The sequence below is a fragment of the Triticum dicoccoides genome, chromosome 2B (genome assembly GCF_002162155.2).
Source record: "Triticum dicoccoides isolate Atlit2015 ecotype Zavitan chromosome 2B, WEW_v2.0, whole genome shotgun sequence".
NCBI lineage: Eukaryota > Viridiplantae > Streptophyta > Magnoliopsida > Poales > Poaceae > Triticum > Triticum dicoccoides.
The window spans coordinates 285,968,514-285,982,971 of record NC_041383.1 but is presented as its reverse complement, the minus strand read 5'-3'; positions in this window follow the sequence as shown (position 1 = coordinate 285,982,971).

Sequence of the window (14,458 nt, the reverse complement as noted above, 5' to 3'; positions counted from 1 at the left end):
AACAACTCATGCTCAAGCTCATCGTGACTTCCTCACGAGTCGCATCATCAATATCACCAAACTGTGTTGTTTTTCAGAAACATATGGACGTAGCCCAAGAGCGGTTACCAAACTGTCCTTGACCAAGGACACGGCTATTCGAATAGTTTTACACTCTGCAGAGGTTGCACACTGTACCCACAAGATCCGGGGAACTTCCGTGTCATCCACGACCCGCAATACCTCAAGTACCCGGGGGTAAGCACCCGATCACTATCTTTCCCTAGATGACACTAACAAGGAGTCCACTCGTTGTTCCATATACTCACGATGTACATCATACGAGACTCACTTGAGATCGTAACATTCGAGAGGGGACACAACGGTGTATCCGGTGCCCTGTGAAAACAGTCATGGCCGCCCTACCTGGCACGACCCCGTCCCGAGAGAGAGCACCAACTCTCCCCCGTCACTAGTATTGCGGGCTCCAAGCTAGTATCAACCTAGGTAATCAATAATGCGCTTTCCCATATAAGGGTAGAGTGGTTGCGCATGTAAGGTTGGAATAACGGTCGCAACATAAACCAATCCATTTTTGAAAGCAACACATTCACTTGCCTCGGTACACCACTTCGTCATCATGTGGTTACCCTTACCCATCTCATTATCTCCCTCGGGCAGAAGTGGCACCCGACGGGTTTTCGAAAAGTCTTTTGAAGGTACTCTACCTCCATCACCATGCATATTCCCGTCCCATTTGCGTAGCCACTACTATAGCATCATATCTACTCCCACCAGCATAACCCTCATAGGATGGTAGGGTCATGCATAATGCAAGTATCAACAAGGAAGTAACGGAGGCAACCCATCAAAGTGGTTACCACCTCATCATGATTCCGTTGCAATAACAATATGGTGCTATATGACATGCATAAAAAGGGTTTCATAGACATGGTCAAAGGGCTGCTTGCCTGGTTCATCAGAGTCTTGAAATCTTCTGGTCCTTCTCCAAATACTCCGTCTACTTCGTCAACTAACGCCGGAAACAATCACAATAAGCAACACAACAAGGCAAAATAAAAGTGCTCTAAAAATATGGATTTGACTTTTATGGGACATCTCTGGTTATATGAGGAATAACCAGAGTGGTTTCATTGGAATTAGATTAGTGGTTATTTCTGAACATTTCAATATGATGGAATCAAGGGGTTTATGGATTTGCAAGAAGTGTATAGAAATATATTTTTGAAAAATGAGCAAAGGCACCCATTTAACAAACCATGATTTTATAAGCATCTAGGATTTGGTTTCACTGGATCTGGAGTTCAAATGATTTCTCTATGAATTTGCAAAGTTGGCTATACATGAAGAAATAGACCATTATTTGAGGTTGTGCAGAAACTATTAGTAAAAATGTCCAAAAATTAAGTTTTGAATTTATAAACATCTAGGAATTTGAATCATGGAATTTGGATCAAAAATGGGCTCTCTGTGATTTTCTAAAGTTCACTACAGAAATGGAAAATTGAGATTTTGATGAATGTTTGTGAAGAAGAAGTCTCTGGAAAAATGTGCATGTTGCACCAACAGGTCGACAATGATTTATAGAGTCACTAGAAATTTGAATCATCAAATTTGGATATCATTTGAATTATTTGTGCATTTTACAAGTTTCTGGAAAAAGAAAAAGAAAAGGGGATTTACCTAAATGGGCCAAATCCAGCGGTGGCAATGCGCACCGGGCGGGGTTTAGCACCGAGGCGCAACTGGGTCGGCCCATCGGCTCAGCCGCATGCGCATAGGGTCCACGCCGGAGGCGTATTTGCCCAGTGTGTGTCCACTTAAATGGAGGGGCCCGCCTGCTGGGTCGCTGACGTGCGGGCCCCAGCGGTAGGTCGTCTTCCACCTCCCGCGCGCGCTCTGGCCGCGGGGAGGAGCGGCTCCCGCCGGTGATTGCCGGGGCTACAGGGCGTCTCCGGCGACGCCCCGCCCACCGGCGTGCTCAGGAGACCACGCCGCACCCATCCATGTGTTGCACGCATGCCGTGGAGGACTGCAGTGGCGATGGCTTGGGTGGCCGCGGAGGAGGCTATGGGCGAGATTGGGCACTGCACGGCAGGCGCGGGGAGGAGGTAATGGAGTGCGGGATGAGTCAGTGGTGGTGGTCAGGGGGCACTGGAGTGGCTAGGGAGAGAGTAGAGGCTCGGGATAGCCGGAATTTAGGCGGAGCTCGACGTTGGCACTCCGGCCATGGAGGGAGCAGGAGAGCATGAGAGGAGATGCAGGTTGGTCCAGGGGGTGCACAGGAGAGATGGGAGCAAATAAAGCAGGGAGGAGGGCCAGGGACGGCCTTGAGTAGGAGGGGGCGAGGTGCACCATGGACAGGGCACTCGGCCTCCGCTACAACGGTGCTGGCGACCGTTTGAGGGGGGGTGAGCGTGTGTGAGGCGTACGTGGGAGTCGTCTAGGTGATGGGGTAGAGAGAGGAGAGGAAGGGCAGGGCTCTGGCGCTCGCGCATGCGAGGCCATGCATTGGCCGAGCCGGGCGGCGTCGGGCACGCGCGGCCGGGTGAGATAGATGAGGGGAGAGGAGGGGGCCTGCATGGCTGTCATGTTGCGGACGTCGAGGGCCTCGACTAGCGCGAGGGGGAGGCTCGAGGTGGACGGGAGAAGTGGCGTCAATGGTCGCCTACTCTGCCTCGCGCTCCAGAGCGTGTCATTTGCCGGCACCCATGGCTTTTTGCGCACACTCGCGCGCCCACTTGTGTCTGGCGTCTGCAGGGGGAATAAACAAGAGGGGTGGAGGCTTTGGATGATCTGGAACTTGCCAGGAGTGAGAGAGAGATGAGAAAGGGAGGAAAAAGTGGTTGTCCAGAGAAGAAAAATGGATCCCTGCCCCCCTTCATCATTACCTCTCGGGCAGGAAAGCACACCAGAGGTAGAGGGGGACTAGTAGGGGCTGTGGTAAAAAGGATAACTCTTGGAGATTAGTGGAAGGGGTTAAAACATGAATTTTGAGATTCTGCCAAAAGGTGTTTGATGTTGGTTTGGGCAATAAGATGATTTCCATTTGTCATGAGGCTTGACAGGGTCAAATGGTATGATAAAATAAGAGGTTCCACCAAGCTTGAGTTCATTTGGGAAAAGTTGCCAATGCAAATTTTGTAAACCCTAGAAATTGGCAGAAATGAACTTGTGTAGATCTAGCTGATCAATTCACTTCTCCTTGATGCACCACTTGGTGTGGTGGCCTCATTTGGTCATGTGATCATGCTCACAAAAGTTGGAATCAAGGAGAGAAAGTTGGTAATGTAGAGTTGTTCAAATTTGGTTCTGGACATGAAGGGTTTAGGGGCACTTTGATCAAGTTAAATTGTTCTCCAACTTGTTCTACTTGGTCTAGGTGATTTATTAGACCATTGCAGCATGTGGACCAAGCTTGAGATTATCTGGACAAGTTTGCTAATGCAAAGTTGTTCAAACTTGAAAAAGGGCAGAAATGGTTTTGAGAGGGTTTCATGGGGTTATACTATTCTCCATGACATGAGACTTGTCAACATCATCAAACATGTCATATGTGACATGATATAATTTTCTTGGAATTTTTTGGAGAATATTTCCTTTGTAAATATTTCAAAATCTTGAAATATCAAGGAAGGGTTTTTGAGGTATTTGACCAATATTTTGAACATGACCATGTGTTGAAACTCATATATATGGACAATATATGTCCACTGAGTCTCCCTAAATTTTCACAAATATTTTTAAAGCATTAAAATAATTTTAACCTATTAAATACCATTTCTGGTCTAGAGAAAAATCCTTTAAATAAAATAATAAAATAACTTTTAAAAATATATTTTTGTAGTTTTGGGGAATCCTATACCTAATAGGTTTCAAAAGTATTCTTTGAAAGATTTTTAATACACCAAATCAAGTACTTGCAGTGCAACCTCAATCCAGGGGTTTTTTGGAAAACTAAATTTAGAAAATACTTTTTGGCCAAATTATTTTCGTAAGAAAATTCTATACTATACTATACACATGGCATGATCATTGGTTCAAGAGTTTGGAGCAAGGAGATGAAGTATAGGAGTTGGAGGATTTATTTGATTTTTAGAGCACTTGCAAACAACACACAAAATCCAATCAAGGCAAAGTCCAAAACACACAAAAGTTTTTGTCAAACCACATTTATCATTATTTATTACTTTAAGTGTTGTGCCATGAAAATCAGGGTGTGACATATTTATTGCATTATGGGTTGTTATTCCACATTCTAGCAGAATACTTATGCCTTTTCTCTCTTATTTTACAAGGTTTACATGAAGAGGGAGAATGCCGGCAGCTGGAATTTTGGGGTGGAAAAGGAGCAAATATTAGCGACCTATTCTATACAACTCCAAAAGTCTCGAAACTTCATGGAGAGTCATTTTGGAATTAATAAAAAATATTGGGTGAAGAAAGCACCAGAGGAGGGCCACCAGCCATCCACAAGGGTGGGGGCACGCCCTACCCCCTGGGCGCGCCCCCTACCTTGTGGGCCACCTGGCAGGCCCCCGATGCCCATCTTCTGCTATATGGTGTGTTTTTAGCTGGAAAAAATAAGAAGGAAGATTTTGGGACGAAGTACCACCGTCTCGAGGAAGAACCTGGGCAGAACCAATCTAGGGCTCTGGCGGAGCTATTCTTTCATCGAAGCCATCATCAACACCAACAATCCTATCATCGAGAGGGGGTCAATCTCCATCAACATCTTCACCAGCACCATCTCCTCTCAAACCCTAGTCCATCTCATAAGTGGGAGGCTTGTCCAGGAAGCACCTAAGCACAGGTCCACCAACATATCAAATTATTAAAGTAACGAACGCGAATCATATGAGCATGATGAAAACAGTCGGCGTTCTGGATACGGGGGTACCCAGACTTGCCTACCTGCAGTCCACGGCGTGGCTCCATCGATGGCCTAGTACGACCCATCTTCAACATCAAAATCTCAAGACCCTCGCGAGGGGCCAAGCCTCGCGAGGCGGACGACACCAAGACCTCCAAGGGGATCAACCCCCTCATGATGGCTCCCGAGGAGCAGAGATTTCTATGCAAGGCTCAACTCACGAGGTTTGGCTGAGGTGAGCCATGACCACCAAGGCCAGGCGGGCGCCAGAGGGCACAGAGCACCAATTTCCTCTTTGGTGCAAACGAGACAAGAAGCATGCGCAGAGTCCCAAGGAATCAACCAAAGGTTTCCATTCTGGTGCAACACGATCAAGACCGCCAGGACAGCAGGACAGAGGTCATCTCCGAGCCCACTGCAGCGTCATGACCAGCGGCTTTTGGAGGAAAAGACCACTTTAGTCAGGATAGGACGTACTTGTTGTTTAACTTCAAATTTGGCCGTTGTGGGATCCCTTCCTGCCTACATTTGGGAAGAGGACAAAGGCCACTATAAATAGGACCTAGCCACCAACAACGTAGGGGAACGAATCCATTCCACCCTCACCACCTCACTGATGTCTACTACACAACCTTCTTCTTGTAGACGTTGTTGGGCCTGCAAGTGCACAAGTTTATAGGACAGTAGCAAATTTCCCTCAAGTGGATGACCTAAGGTTTATCAATCCGTAGGAGGCGTAGGATGAAGATGGTCTCTCTCAAGAAAACCTGCAACCAAATAACAAAGAGTCTCTTGTGTCCCCAACACACCCAATACAATGGTAAATTGTATAGGTGCACTAGTTCGGCAAAGAGATGGTGATACAAGTGCAATATGGATGGTAGATATAGGTTTTTGTAATCTAAAATTATAAAAACAGCAAGGTAACCAATGATAAAAGTGAGCGTAAATGGTATTGCAATGATAGGAAACAAGGCCTAGGGTTCATACTTTCACTAGTGCAAGTTCTCTCAACAATAATAACATAGATAGATCATATAACAATCCCTCAACATGCAACAAAGAGTCACTCCAAAGCCACTAATAGCGGAGAACAAACGTAGAGATTATGGTAGGGTACAAAACCACCTCAAAGTTATCCTTTTTGATCGATCTATTCAAGAGTTCGTAGTAAAATAACATAGAGCTATTCTTTCCGCTCGATCCATCATAGAGTTTATACTAGAATAAGACCTTAAGACACAAACCAACCAAAACCGTAATGTCACCTAGATACTCCATTGTCACCTCAAGTATCCGTGGGCATGATTTTACGATATGCGTCACACAATCTCAAATTCATGCAACCAACACAAAGTACTTCAAAGAGTGCCCCAAAGTTTCTACAGGAGAGTCAAGAAAACGTGTGCCAACCCCTATGCATAGGTTCATGGGCGGAACCTGCAAGTTGGTCACCAAAACATACATCAAGTGACACGTGATATCCCATTGTCACCACAGATAAACACGGCAAGACATACATCAAGTGTTCTCAATCATTAAAGACTCAATCCGATAAGATAACTTCAAGAGGGAAACTCAATTCATCACAAGAGAGTATGGGGGGGACAACATAAGATCCAACTATAATAGCAAAGCTCGCGATACATCAAGTTCGTGCCATAGAGAGAACACGAGAGAGAGAGAGAGATCAAACACATAGCTACTGGTACATACCCTCAGCCCCGAGGGTGAACTACTCCCTCCTCATCATGGATAGCGCCGGAATGATGAAGATGGCGACCGGTGATGGGTTCCCCCTCCGGCAGGGTGCCGGAACGGGCTCCCGAGAGGTTTTTAGTGGCTACAGAGGCTTGCAGCGGCGGAACTCCCAATCTATCTTGATATTCAATGTTTTTAGGGTATGTATGCTTATATAGGCGAAAGAAGTCGGTCGGGAGGTACTCAAGGGGCCCACGAGACAGGGGGCGCGCCCTACAGGGGGGGGGGCGCCCTCCTATCTTGTGGCTGCCTCGAGGATCTTCTGACGTGACCTCCAAGTCTCCAGGATCATATTCTTCCAAAAAATCACACTGCCGAAGGTTTCATTCCGTTTCGACTCCGTTTGATATTCCTTCTCTTCGGAATACTGAAACAGGCAATAAAACAGCAATATGGGCTGGGCCTCTGGTTAATAGGTTAGTCCCAAAAGTAATATAAAAGTGTATAATAAAGCCCATAATCATTCAAAACAGATAATAAAATAGCATGAATGATTCATAAATAATAGATACATTGGAGACGTATCAGCATCCCCAAGCTTAATTCCTACTCGTCCTCGAGTAGGTAAATGATAAAAGAAAGAATTTATGAAGTGTGAATGCTAGAAGGTGCACAAGTTTGATCAATGATAATTTCAATCACCTTTCCTAGCATGATTATATGTCATAACAGTAGTTCATCTCATAAAATTTCTCATGATAAAGTAACAAGCAATTCACATGGCAAAGCATAGACCATAAACTTTCTTGAAAACTAGCAAACTTCATTCTTAGTCATCAAACAATTGCAATTGATCTTATTTTCAAGAATAGCAAACTCCACATACTCAACTATCATATAGTCTTCTACAATTGCTAACACTCACGCAATACTAATGGTTATGGAGTTTCAATCGGACACTGAGAAAGATAGGGGCTTATAGTGGTGCCTCCCAATGTATTCACGTTTGGGTGATGTCAACAATAATAGTTCAAGCTAACTTACATCCAATTGGATATATATATATCAGGATCACCCTAACACAAAGTGCTTGCCAAAGGATAAAATGAAAACGGGAAAGGTGGAGATCACCTTGACTCATGCATAAAAGTAAAATACATAAAGTAAAAGATAGGCCCTTCGCAGACGGAAGCAGAGGTTGTCATGCGCTTTTAGGGTTGGATGCAGAAAATCTTAATGCGAATGAATGTCACTTTATATTGCACTTGTATATGGACCTTTATTATGCAGTCCGTCGCTTTTATTGCTTCCATAACAAGATAGTATAAAGCTATTTTCTTCACACCAAAATATCATACATATTTAGAGAGCAATTTTTATTGCTTGCACTGATGACAACTTACTTGAAGGATCTTACTCAATCCATAGGTAGGTATGATGGACTCTCATGGCAAAACTGGGTTTAAGGATATTTGGAAGCACAAGTAGTATCTCTACTTGGTGCAAGGAATTTTGGCTAGCATGAGGGGGAAAGGCAAGCTCAACATGTTTGAATGATCCATGACAATATACTTTAACTGAGATGTCGGAAAACATAACCCATTAAGTTGTCTTCCTTGTCCAACTTCAACTCTTTAGCATGTCATACTTAATGAGTGCTCCCAATTATAAAAGATGTCTAGGATAGTGTATTTATATATGAAATCTCTCTTCCTTCAATATTCTTTCATAAATTAATCAAATGACCAATACAACGCTTGCTAACCTTCAATAAATTTACAACCTCTACTTCTTAGATGTGATGTCATAACTACCCATGGTATAAGCAAATGAGACATATATAAATTCAGATTTATGACAATCAACTCATTCAATAATTTACTCATAGGATATAAGTGAAGCACACGAGTAAATGAAAAACTACTCCAAAAAGATATAAGTGAAGATCAAAGAGTAGCTAAAATATGTAACTATGTGAAGACTCTCTCTCATTTAAGAATTTCAGATCTTGGTATCTTATTTAAACAGCAAACAAAACAAAATAAAATGACATTGCAAGGATAGCACAACTCATGTGAAGAAGCAAAAACTTAGGCTCAACCGATATTAACCGATAGTTGTTGGAGAAGAAAGGTGGGATGCCTACCGGGGCATCCCCAAGCTTAGATGCTTGAGACTTCTTGAATTATTCTCTTGGGGTGCCTTGGGCATCCCCAAGCTTGAGCTTTTATGTCTACTTAGTTCCTCTCATATCATGGTTTCTCTTTTTATCAAAAGCTTCATCCACACAAAACTCAACAAGAACTCGTGAGATAGGTTAGTATAAACCAATGCAAAACCTTATCATTTTCTACTGGAACAAATCACTAAAATTATTATTCAACATTGCATACTAAATGACTCTGCATATTTAATACTCTTATCCTCAAATAGAATAGTGAAACAAGCAAACATATGCAAACAATGCAAACATAACAGCAATCTATCAAAACAGTACAGTCTGTAAAGAATGCAAGAGTATCAATACTTCCCTAACTCCAAAAATTATGAAATAAAATTCCTACTGTAGTAAATTTATCAAAGCTCAATATGAAAAAAGTTTCAGCATTATAGCACTCTCTTACTTTTCTATGGAATTTTTGCAACAGCGGTAAATTTTCTGTTTTCAAACAACAACATGTATAGTAGAAAAATAAGCATGGTAAAGGCTATCCTTGACATTTTTATTGAAACTAAAGATGCAAAAGCATTATTCTAAATAACAGCAGGCGAATAATAACAAAATAAAATGACGCTCCAAGCAAAACACATATCATGTGGCGAATAAAAATATAGCTCCAAGTAAACTTACCAATGAACGAAGACAAAAGAGGGGATGCCATCCGGGGCATCCCCAAGCTTAGGCTCTTGGTTGTTCTTGAATATTACCTTGGGGTGCCTTGGGCATCCCCAAGCTTAGGCTCTTGCCACTCCTTATTCCATAGTCCATCGAATCTTTACCCAAAACTTGAGAACTCCACAACACAAAACTCAACAGAAAACTCGTAAGCTCCGTTAGTATATGAAAATAAAACCACCATTTAGGTACTGTAGTGAACTCATTCTAAATTCATATTGGTGTAATATCTACTGTACTCCAACTTATCTATGGTTCATACCTTACAATATTACTCATAGATTCATCAAAATAAGCAAACAACACATAGAAAACAGAATCTGTCAAAAACAGAACCGTCTGTAGTAATCTATATCAAACGTATACTTCTGGAACTCCAAAAATCGTACCAAATTATGAAGTCTTAAGTCATTTGTGTACAATCCAGAGAAAAAAGAATCAAATCAGAAACACGTTTGTGTGAATTAACAAAACTAATTTACTGGGTGCAAAAGTTTCTGATTCTCAGTAGGATCAACACAACTATCACCGTAAGCTATCCTAAAGGTCTTACTTGGCACTTTATTGAAAAAAAGCTATAAAACATGATTACTAAGGTAGCATAATTATGTGGACACACAAAAACAGTAAGGATAAATATTGGGTTGTCTCCCAACAAGTGCTTTTCTTTAATGCCTTTCTAGCTAGGCATGATGATGACAATGATGCTCACATAAAAGATAAGAATTGAAACATAACAGGAGCATCATGAAGCATATGACTAGCACATTTAAGTCTAACCCTCTTCCTATGCATAGGGATTTTGTGAGCAAACAACTTATGGGAACAATAATCAACTAGCATAGGAAGGCAAACCAAGCATAGCTTCAAGATTTTCAGCACATAGAGAGGAAACTTGACATTATTGCAATTCCTACAAGCATATGTTACTTTCTCATAATAATTTTTCAGTAGCATCATGAATGAATTCAACAATATAAACAACACCTAAAGCATTCTTTTCATGATCTACAAGCATAGAAAATTTACTACTCTCCACATAAGCAAATTTCTTCTCATGAATAGTAGTGGGAGCAAACTCGACAAAATAATTATCATGTGAGGAATAATCCAATTGAAAACTAAAATCATGATGACAAGTTTCATGGTTATCATTATTCTTAATAGCATACAAGTCATCACAATAATCATCATAGATAGCAACTTTGTTCTCATAATCAACTGGAACCTCTTCCGAAATAGTGGAATCATCACTAAATAAAGTTGACACTCTTCCAAATCCACTTTCGTATTCATCACAATAAGATTCAACATCCTCAAAAATGGTGGGATCACTACTTCCTAAAGTTGACACTCTTCCAAACCCACTGTCATCAATATAATTATCATCAATAGGAGGCATGCTATCATCAAAATAAATTTGCTCATAAAAGCTTGGGGGACAAAATATATCATATTCCTCAAACATAGCTTCCCCAAGCTCGTGGCTTTGCATATCATTAGCATCATGGGTATTCAAGGAATTCATACTAACAACATTGGAACCATGCTCATCATTCAAAGATTTAGTATCAAACATTCTATAGATTTCTTCTTCTAGCACTTGAGCACAATTTTCCTTTTCATCATACTCACGAAAGATATTAAAAAGATGAAGCGTATGAGATAAACTTAACTCCATTTTTTTGTAGTTTTCTTTTATAAAATAAACTAGTGACAAAAAAAGAAACAAGAAGATTCGATTGCAAGATCTAAAGATATACCTTCAAGGACTCACCTCCCCGGCAACGGCGCCAGAAAAGAGCTTGATGTCTACTACACAACCTTCTTCTTGTAGACGTTGTTGGGCCTGCAAGTGCACAGGTTTGTAGGACAGTAGCAAATTTCCCTCAAGTGGATGACCTAAGGTTTATCAATCCGTAGGAGGCGTAGGATGAAGATGGTCTCTCTCAAGCAACCCTGCAACCAAATAACAAAGAGTCTCTTGTGTCCCCAACACACCCAATACAATGGTAAATTGTATAGGTGCACTAGTTCGGCGAAGAGATGGTGATACAAGTGCAATATGGATGGTAGATATAGGTTTTTGTAATCTAAAATTATAAAAACAGCAAGGTAACTAATGATAAAAGTGTGCGTAAATGGTATTGCAATGATAGGAAACAAGGCCTAGGGTTCATACTTTCACTAGTGCAAGTTCTCTCAACAATAATAACATAGATAGATCATGTAACAATCCCTCAACATGCAACAAAGAGTCACTCCAAAGCCACTAATAGCAGAGAACAAACATAGAGATTATGGTAGGGTACGAAACCACCTCAAAGTTATCCTTTTTGATCGATCTATTCAAGAGTTCGTAGTAAAATAACATAGAGCTATTCTTTTCGTTCGATCCATCATAGAGTTCATACTAGAATAAGACCTTAAGACACAAATCAACCAAAACCCTAATGTCACCTAGATACTCCATTGTCACCTCAAGTATCCGTGGGCATGATTATACGATATGCGTCACACAATATCAAATTCATCCAACAAACACAAAGTACTTCAAAGAGTGCCCCAAAGTTTCTACCGGAGAGTCAAGAAAATGTGTGCCAACCCCTATGCATAGGTTCATGGGCGGAACCCGCAAGTTGGTCACCAAAACATACATCAAGTGGCACGTGATATCCCATTGTCACCACAGATAAACACGGCAAGACATACATCAACTGTTCTCAATCATTAAAGACTCAATCTGATAAGATAACTTAAAGAGGGAAACTCAATTCATCACAAGAGAGTAGGGGGGGAGAAACATCATAAGATCCAACTATAATAGAAAAGCTCGCGATACATCAAGATCGTGCCATAGAGAGAACACGAGAGAGAGAGAGAGAGAGAGAGAGAGAGAGAGAGAGAGATATCAAACACATAGCTACTGGTACATACCCTCAGCCCTGAGGGTGAACTACTCCCTCCTCATCATGGATAGCGCTGGGATGATGAAGATGGCCACCGGTGATGGGTTCCCCCTCCGGCAGGGTGCCGGAACAGGCTCCCGAGAGGTTTTTGGTGGCTACAGAGGCTTGCGGCGGCGGAACTCCCGATCTATCTTGATATTCGATGTTTTTAGGGTACGTATGCTTATATAGGCGAAAGAAGTCGGTCAGGAGGTGCTTGAGGGGCCCACGAGACAGGGGGGCGCACCCTCCTATATCGTGGCTGCCTCGAGGATCTTCAGACGTGAACTCCAAGTCTCCAGGATCATATTCTTCCAAAAAATCACGCTGCCAAAGGTTTCATTCCGTTTGGACTCCGTTTGACATTCCTTTTCTTTGGAATAATGAAACAGGCAATAAAACAGCAATATGGGCTGGGCCTCCGGTTAATAGGTTAGTCCCAAAAGTAATATAAAAGTGTATAATAATGCCCATAATCATTCAAAATAGATAATAAAATAACATGAATGATTCATAAATTATAGATACGTTGGAGACGTATCACTCACCAGCTCACTTGAGCTCAAGAACACGCCTTCTGAGGCTGTTCTCCACTGTACTAGTTCTTCCTGAGCCCCTCGAGGCAAATCCACCACAAAGCAGGAGTATGGTTTTACACCGCAAGGTGGCCCAAACCTAGGTAAACTGTTGTGTCTCTCTTTCCCCTCGAGTTTGTCGTGATAGCCTGTGAGGTTTGCGAGTTGGCAGACTGGGTAGGTTGAGATCTCTGCACGCACCTTAGAGTTCGACCTCTCAATGGTTTGCGGAACCCGAAATCTGACATTTGGCGCGCCAGGTAGGGGTGCGTCAGAGATCTGCCACTTCGTCCACCACATTCCGCTGCCAGCTCCAATGGAAGGCACTCCTCCGTCGACTGGGCCGTTGCACACCTTTGGGGGAGCCATGGGCCTCCGCACTTTCACCCCTGCCTTGCGGCTGGTGCAGTGGCCACCCAAGTAAAGGCCAGAGATGTCGCCCTGCTACGATGGTGCGGTGGATCCGGCTGGATTCATCCAGGCATACGAGGAGGCAATTTGGCTAGCCAGTGGGGACGACAAGGTGATGGCCAACTGGCTCCCCATGGCCCTCATGGGCGTGCCACGCGCCTGGCTGCTCAGCTTGCCCAAGTGTTCTGTGGCCTCCTAGGAGGAGCTGCGCGGCCTCTTCGTCACGCACTTCGTGGCACCGGCGCCTCCCGCCATTGCAGCTCTGCAGGGTGGCTCGTAGGCGCCACCCTCCGATCGCCACATCAAGTAGTTCTACCGCCAGGTGGGTGCCGCCCAAGTGCAGCCGGGGGCTCCCCCGGGCTGGGCGGCGCCCAAGGCTGACCTCACCTTCGACCCAGAAGATCACCCCGCTACCATGGCGAGAGCAGGCGCGCTCCTGATGCTCTGTACCCCCACCATCTGCAATGTGGCGGTCACCAAGACCCTCATCAATGGCGGATCCGACCTAAACGTTCTCTCCGTGGAGGCGTTCAGCTTGCTTCACGTGCCCCACGGCTGACTCCGCCCCACCAAGCTCTTCTCTGGGGTGGGCAACGGTTCTACCAGCCCCCTGCGGCAAATCCGCCTTCTCGTCACTTTCGGGACCCATGACAACTACCGCATCAAGCTCATCAACTTCGACATCACCCGGATTGACCTACCGTACAACGCCATCCTTGGGTACCCGACCCTGGCCAAATTCATGGCAGAAACTCATCCAGCCTACAACCTCATGAAGATGTCAGGTAGCAGCGGCGTCCTCACGGTAGCAGGGGACACCAAGGATGCGCTGCAGGCCCTTAAGCTCGCCTTCAGGACTGCGGTGTCCATGCAGTCGAGCGAGAAGGGTGGCCCTGAGGCTTCGGGGGCAGCGCCAACCAAGAAGAAGTTGTTGTTTTGCCAAGACCGAGCCGAGACAAAGCAAGTGCCAGTTGATGAAGATGGGGCGTCAGGCGCCACCTTCACCATAGGGGCTGGCCTCCCCCGGACCAAGAAAAAGCGTTGGCCAGCTTCT